At 39.5% G+C, this 10345-nt stretch overlaps 1 long non-coding RNA gene across 1 annotated transcript in view; it reads right to left on the bottom strand.

The window, feature by feature from the left end:
• Nucleotides 1-10077: 10077 nt before the first annotated feature.
• The window catches only part of LOC112936175 (uncharacterized), an 851-nt gene continuing 583 nt past the window's right edge, over nt 10078-10345 (bottom strand). The window contains exon 2 of the long non-coding RNA XR_003238320.2: nt 10078-10345. This exon is cut by the window's right edge and continues 174 nt beyond it. This is a non-coding gene — a long non-coding RNA (uncharacterized lncRNA).

Raw genomic sequence — 10345 nt, 5'->3', positions numbered from 1 at the left:
CGTGTAATTAACTCTAATCACAGTAATTAACGCTAATCACCATGATTAGTGTGATAGGAGCGGGCTGCAGCCTAACATGTGAGAGTGCGCGCGAGTTACTGTAACGGCGTGTATGCGTGAATTAGCAGTCCCCAACCTTCGGTGTACTTTTTCCAAAAAGAAAAACCCTCAAAATTGGGCCCGCTTAGTTTCACATTAGGCCTACTGGCCATGAAGGGATCGCCGCGGCTTACCTGCGGCCCATTTAAGTTGGCCCAGAACGTTGATGCGGACTCCATGAGGCCCATACAATGGGCCGAAAAGTATGTGCTGGATAGGAAAGTTTATGGGGCCTCCTCCACGACGGTCCTTTTCGTTGGGCCAGAACTATATTGGGACCTCAGGGCGGCCCATATATATTGGGGCAGAATGTGATTGCGGGCTCCTTGAGACCCATTTATGTATCTCTCTCGAAGCCCTAGACCACCACGCCTCCTGCTCGCATCCTTCCTTAACAACTCCGCATGATAAAGAAGCTAAGCATGGTGATTGGTGGATGTGGTAGAGTCGGATGTGAGTCATATGATTCAGTCGTATTAATAACAGGATACTTTATTTATAGAAGGAGAGAAACAAAACGTTCACCTCAAAGAGGCACCAGAGCAAATTGCAAACAGGTGATGGCTGATCTGATGCGTTTGATGGCAACGGGATCAGATCACTGTAGATGGATCCAAAAACCAATCATTTCTCTTTGTGGATGTCAGATTCACTAGCATCAACTTTTGCCCTAATTTCCTCCCTCCTTTTGACTTTAACTGTCTCCTTAATTTGTCGGAGACGTTTGGTTCTCAGCTGGATGAGAGTGAAATTGATCAAATTACATTTGTTTTCTGCACTTCTGCTAGCTACTACTAGCCTTTACTACGAAGCTACAGAGAAACTAAAACGTGTGTGTCTATATGAACCTATGTTACCTGGATACTGTCACAATCACACCAAATCTCTCACACAAATGCCACCGATATATTGCAATCCACTGAAGAATACAAGTGTTTAGGGATACAAATTGAGGAGAAAGAGAGGTATAGTCTAGGAAGAGTGTAACATCCTGAAAATTCCCAACAATAAAAATCACTAAAAATTTCGAACTTTTTAAAACTTTTGCGTCATGCTGGTTGTTATGATCGCTATTGCTTGCCAAACCGTAAATGATCACAAAGAAAGTAAAGAAAAGAGCTGCATTCAAGCAATAGATATAATTTACGAGAGTATATTATTTATGTTTAGCCCTACAAATATTTATGCACAAGATAGTAAAATAAAATAAAAGTTATCATTAATCTATTTTATCAAATATTAAAATATTTGAATAATGTAGGTGGGTGCGATAATATAAATGCACATGAAATGATGACCATTTAATTAGAAGGAACTCTATCTATAAAATAGTTTTACTTGCAATAATTAATTCGATATTATATAATTTGTATTGAATCACAAATATTAAATTATAGAAATCCATGTTGTGGTAAAACCAATTTAAAAAGATAAACCAATATGCATCAAAATAAATAAATACCGAAATCCCCAAATATGGGAAATTATAAAAATCTAGGATAAATATTGGACAATATTAAACTTTGGGAAAATTCACATTTGAACACATAATATGGTCACTCAAATGCTTAGGAGTAAATACAAATTTATTTTGCAATTTTTCTCAATTTATAATTCAACCAAAAGCCCTAAAAGTAGGAAAATAGGAAAAGGTAGAAAAATATATAATAAAAATAAAATGTGGGCAATATTAAGTGTGAATACAAATTTACATTTGAATAACTCAGATTTTGTGTGAAATACGTTGTGACAAAATAGGTGGCAATAGTCCATTCTCTAAATTGGAAAACATCTAATAAAATCCAAAGAAATCGGCTAGTACTGTTCATAGGCCTCTAGGTGTTCGATGTTGTCCCCTAACTACCCCCTCTCTAGCCAGCACCCTAGCCTGCTGCTGCCTTGCGCCCCGCGCCACCGCGCGCCGTCTAGTCGCCATCGCCATCGCCCTGCCGCGCCGTTCGCCGTCGCCATCGCCCTGCGCGCGCCGCTGCCACGCCTCCTCGCGTCCTATCCCGCCGCGCACCGTCGCCGTCGCCGCACCGTCTCCAACCCGTCGCGTCGCCCGTCGCCGCCGCGTCGCCGTCCCATCGCCGCGCGCCGCCGCGTCGCCGTCCCATCGCCGCGCGCCGCCGCCCGTCCCGTCGCCGCGCGCGTGTCGCCATCACCGCCTGCCACCGCACGCCGAGCCCCGCGCCGCCCCGAGCCCCGCACCGCCACCCGTCGCATCGCCGCTCCGAGCCCTGTGCGCTGCCGTCGCGTCGCCATTAAGCTGCCGCCCCTTCCCCTCTCCTTCTCCCCCCTCTTCCCTATAAAAACCTTCCCCCCTTCTCCACCCCACCCCATTCCCTCCTCCTCTCCCTCTTCCCCTTCTCCACGCACCATCGTCGTCGTGCCGCCGCGCCGCCGCCGCACCGTGCCGCGACTGCGCCGCCGTCGCCGTCGTCGCCGCCACCGCCGCCGCCGGTGAGCCGTCTTCCCTCCCCCCCCCCCTCACCTCGCGCCCACCGCCGTCACCGCCCGGGAGAGCAAGAGCCGAGAGAGAGAGGTAGAAAGAAGCCGGGAGGGAGGAGAGAAAAGGAAAGGAAAAGAGAGAAGAGAGAAAAAGAGAAAAAGAAAAGAAAAAGAAAGGAAGGAAAAAGAAAAAGAAAGTGAGGAAAAGAAAAGGGAAATAAATAGGAATTAGGAGGAGATTTAGGATATTTAAAATATTTGGAATTAATTATAGGATTAACTAAAGTGTAGTATTTGCAAAATGATACTATAATCATAGATTATTATAGATTATTCTTGGTAATTTCCATAAGAAATCAATTCGCGGTAGTAATTTAAATGTAATTAATAACTAAACAATTAGATGAATTCTTATAGACTATTATAGATTATTTTTGGGTAATCTCTATAAGTAATCGATTCACGGTAGAAATTCGGATTTAATCACTAGGAATTTCAGACGTATATTACATTTAATCGTTTAGTCATAGACTAAATTAAATCGTATAATATTATAAGATAATTTTAGGGTTCCATCCAATATTTAGATCGCGATAGAAATTTCTAGCCTATTATATGGATATAATGCTCGGGTAGATTAAATTAAAAACTTATGATAACAAAATATTTATACCCGCAAAATAGTTTAGGATATATAGATCGAAATTGGGTTTGACCCTAAGTCAACCGGGACCGGTTCCACATGTCAACCACAGTGGGTTTTGGATAATGTTTCCGATTAAAAATAAATCATTTATGAACAGTGCATTTTCACAATATTCTCGGATTAATTCGAAATTGAATCTTTAAACTAGCATAACTCGCTCATTTTAACTCCGATTTGAGTGAAACTCGAACCTAAATTCATCTAAATTCATAAGCTTTCCAATGGTATATAATTTACTATTAAATAAAATATATTTATAATTATTAAATAATTAATATCATATGATTAGGTTATGGTCAACTTAAAAATATGCTAATAAATAGAATTAGTATTGTACAGTAGAGTAGATGTAATAACATTTGTCTCTAACATGTCTTGCCACTGTAACAACCACACAAACTAATTTTAAGTGATGTCTCAAATGAATGGATGTATAGGAAAATACTACTACTTATTTAATATTCGACGGCCATATAATTAAACCTATGGCTTATAGGTTATTTAAATCAAGTGTAGCCTTGTGATTATGTAACTAAAATATAAACACACATAGATGAATCTTTAACCTGTTTAGGAGAATAATAACAGAGCTAGATGTGGAGGAATCACTAAGTAAATTAATCGATGCAATACCATATAGAATAGCATATATATGCCTAAATTGATTACCACTTATTAGAAACCCAATAGAACCAGTGCTTAAACTTGTCGCATCACATATACAATATCACTCATAGAAACTAGCTAATGTATAATTAAACTATAATATATTCAGGAATCACTTGGAGCATTGAGTAATACACTTTCTAAATAAGCTCATGTACAGTAGGCGACCAAAACCTTATACGTTGTTGCACACATATATTGTATATCCCATTATAGTTATACAATTAATTTATCTTTTTCATATATTAAACTGGGGAGTATATAACAAACATGAATAGTAGATAAATAGTAGTTATAAATCTTGACCTCATATAATTATAATTATAGTTCAACTGTAAATTAGGATTATTCATTGTAAAATTATGTGATGGGATAATCTGTAATCATAATATGATTAACCTAAACAACTCTAACATACAAAGCATGGATAATTATTAACCTTTTATAATTTATTGTGACAAGTAAAATATGTTCATAATTAAAGTAAAGCCTCCATCAATTAAATAATAATACAAATGATTCGTTATTTGATTGATCCTAAATCCATCTAACAACAGAACCTCTGGTATGTAACCGTGCTATTTAGATAGATGCATATATAGCCATAATCCTTCCATAGCCATTTGATAGACTAAACCACCGATTAGCCAAATATATATGTATACCATAAATGCTATGTTGGTTAACTCCTAAATAGACCACGATGACAATAGAAAGATTAAGAAACTTTAGCCCTTAGCATGATTGGAATCCATTAGCAAACACGAATAGTACATTTTGTTGTGCATATTTGATTGTTGTTGAATATTGGTTTTTCTCGCGTATTATAGACCTTGTGTATCGGTTAGTCGTGAGGCAACGTTTGCAACTTCCAGGAGGTGAAGGTTGATCAAGAATTATATCAAGAATAAGGACTATTCTGAGCAGGCAAGTCATATCTTTCATTATGGGTCTCATAATTATCATTTTCTGGTCTAGGCTCAACCGGAGGATCATTATGGAGGGCATAATCAATATCCAACAGGGCTAGAGTAATTTCCAGCTTCTCCTTCCATGAAGCATAATTACTTCCATTAAGTTGTTCAATATTGCCCATTATTCCGGCAATTTGTGAATATTGATCAAATCCCTGAATATTGCCCATTATCAGCAGCTAAATAAGTACCTTCTTTTATTGATCAAATCCAAAACGGCTTTGGCCAGAGAAGCAAATGAACAATAAAATTTTGTGAATAAGTATTTATTAATCAGCTTTGGCCAGAATAATAAATACAAACCACACTTTATCAATTTGTTTAAAACTCCTTTTATTAATTCAATCAAAACAGCTTTGGCCAGATTTGAATTGAATTAATAAAATTTTGTGATCAAATAAAAGTCAATCAGCTTTGGCCAGAATGACAATTATTTGTCACACTTAATTATAATATTTATTTGTAGCGGAAATAAACTCATAATGCATAAAACAATAATAACTTTAAGTAATAAATATAATGTAACTATCATAAAATAAATAAATGAAAGATAATTTTATCACATAACAAAGTCACTTATTATTCTTATTATCATTAATTAAAACATAATAAAATATCTTTAATGTTTAAACACAATGATCATAATCATAATTCTTTAAAAGGAAAAAATTAATTGTAATATTATCTTAGCCCAATCTTTAATTAGGCCCATTACCATGCAGCCCGTTACTATGCAGCCACACAAAATTGAACTGGGCCACTTTCTCGAGCCAGGCCGCACTCGGCCTGGCCCGTCATTGCCGCGCCGCCTTCCGCCTGGGCTCCAGGCCCATCAACCTGGGCCTGGGCCGGCGTTTGCCGCCTCCCGCACGGCCTCGTCAGCCCGCGTCGGGAGCGAGCCGATCCGAGCCGTCCATCTCATCGGACGGCCGGGATCGCTCCCGCGCGGGACAAAACCGGCGCGCGGCCGCCCCCCGCGAAAACCCTAGCCCCATTCTCTCCTCCCCTCTTTCTCTCACGCCCGCGGCGACGGTGAGCGAGACGACGGCGAAGCGGCGCACGACGGGGTGGAGATGGCGCCGCCGAGCCTTGCTCGCCGGGGCTGCGTGCCGCCATAGCTGGCGCGCATCCCCGTCGAGCGTTGCTCGACGGTGCCCTAAGCACCCGCCGGTCGCTCGCGCGAGGAAGATCCGCGGCGGCGACGGCGAGACGAGGCGGCGACGGCTACCTCAGCGAAGCGGCGTCAGCGAGACGAGCACGCAAAGAGGAGGAGCCGGGCCAGCACGGCGGGTCGCGAGGCCGCTCGGGGACCAAGTCCTCGGGCGCGCGCTCGCCTCTTATTGCGTCGGTGGCGACACGGAGGTCGCCGCCGGCCACCATGCCCTTAGGTAAGCCCGCCGCGCTCCTTTTCCCCATGATTTTAGGGTTAGGGTTCCATGATTTGGGGAATTTTTGGGGTCTTACTTCAGCTAGGGTTTCGGTTCTTAGGGATTTGTCTGAGATTTGCATGAAATTTTCCTTCCCCTTCTTCTAATTTCTTCAAGCCGAAACCCTAGAAGGCCTAATTCCATTTCTTATGCTTTGGGATTGCATGATTTTGGCTCAATTCAACTTTAACAGAGGGATTTGGGCATGAAAACGAAGAACAACTTGAACATAAACACTTATTGAGTTCCAATTTGAGGCCAAACCTGGCTCTGATACCATTGTTGGATTGTTTTGGATCGGTTTGGCACAAAGTGGAACTACAAATTGAAATGGGATTGAGTCATACCTTGATCTCCAGAGGTTCCCATTCTCTGTCTTTGTTCTTCTCTCTTTCTCTCTTGTTTGGAAGCACAGAGAGAGATGTGTTTCGGTTCTTCCCCGTGTTCTCAGTGGGTTTTGCTTGATCGGGTAGCAATCGAATCTTAGGGTTTGCACTTAAGTATCGATTTCTATTTATAGCCACTGCACACAGGGGGAACCGACACTAGGATATGGCGGTTATCCCCCGATCAGGGATGTTCATGAGAGATCGATCACTGTAGCGATCGCCCTAAACAAAATATCTCTTTGCCGACTTTAGGTTTAGCCGCAAGATCATATTTTGCGTTCACACTGACACATATTACATGATGGGATTCAGTTGCAGGAGCAGGAGCTGAAGGTTCTTCTTTGAATTTAATCTTCTGCTCCATTTCCATCCGATGTTCTGCTCCTTTCACAGCTCACAGACTCTATTCTGCTATCCTATCCGTTGATTTTGGAACGGAAGCTTAATTAGCTTTCTGTTACACGAACTTGCATACTTCTTTTATGCGGTTGTGATTAAATTCTGAGCAGAAGATTTTCTTCCATTATCTTTCAATAGGCAGAATATGTACTTCTGTTAGCTTGCAATAGGCAGAATATGTACTGCTATTAAAAACTGGGTATAGAGAAAAATTAGGTGGTTGTTCTGCCAACAATTTTTTAACGGCGATGATGTTCTGCCAATTTCTTTAGCTGACGTTCTGCCAGTTTTTTAAATTGACCAGCTAACATATATTTTCTGCCGGCCAGAAGCAGTAGATTTTCTTGTTGAGATGCAATTTTTTTTTCCTGGGATTTCTTTCAATTGATGTTCTGCTATTTTATTTTGAGGTATATTACAAATTTTCTGATCATTTCACTACTGGCTACATGTTCTCCTTGGACACATGTTCGCAACCATTACTGCTGCGCCGAGGTCTTTCGCTGCTTCTGAAATTCATGTTGTAAGCTGCACGAATATCATGAAGTGAACACCAAGCGCATCTATCTATTCCTAGGATTTCTCATGGGAAGAGGATGACATCCATCCAAATGAATGTCATATTTCTGGAGAGAGTGATTCATCTCTTTACTCCGGGCAGCAGTATCCATGCAATGCACAAAATCATTCCTGACCAAAGAACGCACCAAATAGTCAGAACCAAACAAACAAACAAACAAGAGAAAAATTTTCAACAGAACATAAACAAAAAATAATCTCCGATATGTACCAATCTGCGGGCAGGTTTCTGCTGCATGACACCATTAGCTGAAGTGGTTCCGACTTCTGCCTCCGCCGGATTGTGCTGCTTGCTAGAACTCACAGGCGACGATGCGCGTACGGCTACCACCGTCTTCTGCCGCTCGACATCACGCGTTGACGTCTTCTGGCACCGCAGAAGGCGACGGAACAGAACTCGCCGACGATGTTTTGCCCTTTCCACCGGAGGGTTTCTGCTCCATCAAATATCTGCAGAAATGATCTGCTTGCTCACAACTCCAAAGGATGCTTCTGCTCACTCCTCTTCTACCCTACATCACCGTAAACTTATATGGAGTCTCCGTAGCAACCTCCACACAAACTACTCTCCTGGTCGCACGGCCTTGCATGCGTGCGGATCAACAAGCCATGCATGCACAACATTCAAATGCCTCAGCATGCAGAACATATAGCGCAGTGATCCAATTTTTCAAGAAAAGTGGATTTGTGGATATTTTCTCTCCAACCGTTAGTGGGTTGAGACCCGAAACCTTCATGTGAGGTGGGGACAGGTACACACACACATATATATATAGTAAATTTGTTTGGTGCTCCATGGTGCCCGGGCACCATTGTTGAAATTGAGTATATACCCAATTCAAATGAGTATGAAACTTTTTCAATTACCTAGGTATTAACATTAACTACTTTACTAACTAGTTTAAAGCAAGTTTGAACTGAATTTGAACTTGTTTTTGTTAGATTTTGATTCTAGGTATATAGCATCCATACATATAATTAGTTAGGTATGTAATCATGGATTGTGAAATAAAGTTAAATTTGAGTTGTTTTGTTGATAAGTATAGGTATGAATCAAATTATTATAACTAGGTATATACTCACAATTTGAAAATTTTGAAAAATTTGAGTGATTTTGTGCATTAGATACCATGGTGCCCGGGCACCATGGTGCCCCATATGAGTGTCCTATATATATATATACATATATATACATATATATATACATATATATATATATATACATATATATACATATATATATACATATATATACATATATATATACATATATATACATATATACATATATATATACATATATATACATATATATATATATAGGACGACTCTTTTGTACTCCCAGGTGTATGTACTCCCTCTTCTTAGTGGATATCCATTAGTTGATAATAAATAATTAAATTAAATGGGAAAATAAATTACCGTTCACTTTTGTATTTTTCGAATTCTGGATGCATGCAGTTAGGCCGGTACATACGGACATACGTTAGGTTCAAATTTTGATATAGTTGAGGTAGCGGGCAAGTATATACTTGTTTTTCCTCGTGTACTGTTTAAAAAGTAGTATATGTCACTGATGAGATTCATAAATTAACAGTGTCGTCACTGAGTATATACTGAGAATTCAGAATGAACTGTATCAGCACTTTTTCACCGTCAAAAAATTAAGCAATGCGTAGCAGTATATATACTAGTTTACGTAGTAGTAGTTGCCGTATATACTGGAGTACCTTTTAAATAGTTGTAGCAGTACATATATACAACTTTGTTTGGAGGTAGTACAGTATATGTATACTATTTTTTATGTAGGAATGCATACTTTTTATTATTTAGTATCAGTATATAACCTTCTTTACTTTAACGTTAGTATACTGATCTATTGAAATGAGTATGTACTGCTCTTTTCTAAGTATCCAGTACTCGATCGGTTAATTAGGTGTACGTACTGTTTTTATCATGTATCCAGTATATACTAACTCAGTCGGTTAAGAAGTATGTACTGTCTTTTTTAGTTTCCAGTATATACTAAATCAATCGGTTAATGAGAAATATGTTGTGTCTTTTTTAGTTTCCAGTATATACTAAATCAATCGGTTAATGAGAAGTATGTACTGTCTTTTTTAGTTAATGAGTATGTACTGTTTTTTAAAAGTATCCAGCATATACTGAAATCCTCATTGAAGCAGTATATACTATTTTTTAATGGCACCTAGTATGCAGTATTGTAGTACATCGATCGTCGATAGAAGGTATGTATGGATGCACCTTTTTATTAGATTATTAGCAAAATAATTAATGAAGTACATAATACTTCACCGAGTGGTACTTATTAAATAATTAAGAAAATAGTATTTATATCACTTGGTTTCACCGAATGGTTTATATAATGAGCCATAAAATGAAGTATACTAGATGAAATTGATAGTATACATATTCCCCCGCAAAAAAAAAGATAGTATATATATTCAAAACAAAAGCAGTATGTTATGATACTACTTTTATCATTGATGGAAAAAGGAGTATAGTTGTTTGAAAAAAGGAGGAGGAAAAAGTAGTATCTATCCCAGAAAATAGTGCATCGTCGACTTCATCGCCATCAGCATGGCGTGGCACCGATAGCAGCTGGCACCGTCGCCTGGAAACGACCAAGGGACG

Source organism: Oryza sativa, chromosome 8 (genome assembly GCF_034140825.1).
Source record: "Oryza sativa Japonica Group chromosome 8, ASM3414082v1".
Taxonomy (NCBI): Eukaryota; Viridiplantae; Streptophyta; class Magnoliopsida; order Poales; family Poaceae; genus Oryza; species Oryza sativa.
This window is presented reverse-complemented; position numbering and strand designations above follow the sequence as displayed.